Below are 2,187 nucleotides of genomic sequence, written 5' to 3'. Positions count from 1 at the left end.
AGAGAGAGAGAGAGAGAGAGAGAGAGAGAGAGAGAGAGAGAGAGAGAGTGAGTGAGTGTGTGTATGTGTTTCCTGTTGTTTTGAGACAGGATCTCTCTACACAGTCCTGGCTGTCCTAGAACTCTCCATGTGTATAGACCAGCAGGCTGACCTCGAACTCAGAGAGTTCCCAGTCTCTCAGAGCCTTGTTCCTCCCCTTCTACAGAACCTTCAGCCTCTTGGGGCAGTTTTTTCTCTCTCCGTCTCTGGAACAGCCTGACACCCAGCATTTGTCTGTTACAGTATGTCAATGTCCTTCCCAGCCCCAGCCATCTTGTAGCCTCTCTGGGGATCTGATGCAGACAGCACTTGTTCCAGAAGGCATGGGATTCCCCTCCCAGGCAGGCAGACTGTAGTCCCCCTCCCCCACTCCTCCCCATTGCTTTGGCTGCTGAGTTGCCTTTGTCCTTGACTGCCCCCCCCCCAGTGTTGTATCTATTGGGAGCCTTGGGAGCCACCCTGATAAGTAGCAACCCCTCAAATGTTGGCTCACACCTTTCCAAAGCTTGCTTTCTATATTTCCTACAAGTCTACAGTCCAGGGCTGACACGGTGTCTCTGCTCCCTGTGGTCCTGTGTAATGAATGACTTCTATGACAAGGGCCCCTCATAGACCAACATGGCTACTGCGAGTCCAGCCATTTCATCCACCTTCTAACACCTGGGGGAGGAATCCCAGATGTTTTTATCTGCCATTTTCCTTTACACCATGTTGCTCAGAATTTAATAAGACAGTATAGCTGCAAGGGAAGCCAGGAAATACAGTTCTGATTCTGTGTGGTCATCTCCCTGACTGAGAAGTTACAATGGAAAGAGGCTGTGCTGATCTAAGGTCTCTATAACCCCATCAGTTACAAGGCTGGCCATTCAGAAATGCCCAGTGCTGAGTCTCTGCCTTCCTGACATCTGGCCCCGCTGTCCCTTCAGATGCCTATGCTTCCAACCATGCCACCTGGAGCTGTTCTTCATACAGGACACAGCGGTCTTTGGTCTTCGAAAAGAGGAGAGCCCAGAAATTGGGGGCACACTCTGGGTTTCCATGACAGCCAGATGCTGTGCTCGAGCCTTCCTGACAATGCACCTGCTTGACCTGCTCTGAACTCCCAGAAACCCTGGGGCTTTTGTTTGGTTTGAGGCAGGGGCTCATTATATAGCTCGGGCTGTCCTGGAACACACTGTGCTGATTGTCCCAATTTGAATATGCTTGGCCCAGGGAGTGGTACTATTTGGAGGTGCGGCCTTGTTGGAGTGGGTGTGGCCTTGTTCCAGGAAGTGTGTCACTGTGGGTGTGGGCTTTAAGACTCTCACCCTAGCCTCCTAGAAGCCAGTCTTCCCCTAGCAGCCTTCAGATGAAGATGTAGAACTCTCAGCTCCTCCTGCACCATGCCTGCCTGGATGTTTCCATGCTCCCACCTTGATGATAATGAACTGAATCTCTGACCCTGTAAGCCAGCCCCAATTAAATGTTGTCCTTATAAGAGTTGTCTTGGTCATGATGTCTGTTCACAGCAGTAAAACCCTAACTAAGACACCGATCAGGCAGGACTCAAACTTACAGAGATCCTCCTGCCTCTGCTTCCCAAGGGCTGGGATCAAAGGTAGGTGCCCCCGCCACACCTGGCACTGCATGCCTCTGTTTGGCAAATAAGGAAATCCAGGCATGGATGGGCCCCACAGCTTCCTTGAGACAGTTCTGTGGCTGACACCCAGGCGAGGACAGCTCCAGAGCCTATACTTGCCAATGGTGCCACTGAGCGCCCCTGCTTCTTACCGTGACACGGCTGAGCCCTATTCCACTTTAACTGTCCGTAGGCTTCGCTGGCATTTCCGTAAGCACCACCCACTGTGGTCATGATGGGAGGGATGGGCAAAATACTGTTGGGGACAGGTAGGCTCAGGGACGATCTGCTGTTCGATGGTTGTGGGCATAATTGTGGGGGAAGGGCTTGCTGGCTTGGGGCCTGTGTTCTCTCTGCCCTCCAATTCCCCCAGCTGGGCCCTGGCTTCCTGAACACGCCAAGACTGCCCACTGGGCTTCCCTACCTCTTCTAGGAGACTTTGGCTCATCCCCGGGGCTATCGCCCTGCTGCAAAGGGAGCTCCACAGGTCTTCGATTTTTATACTGCAGGTAGGGAGTGGAGGACAGGAC

Source organism: Rattus rattus, chromosome 18 (assembly GCF_011064425.1).
Source record: "Rattus rattus isolate New Zealand chromosome 18, Rrattus_CSIRO_v1, whole genome shotgun sequence".
Classification (NCBI taxonomy): Eukaryota; Metazoa; Chordata; class Mammalia; order Rodentia; family Muridae; genus Rattus; species Rattus rattus.
Note: the sequence above shows the minus strand (reverse complement) of the source record.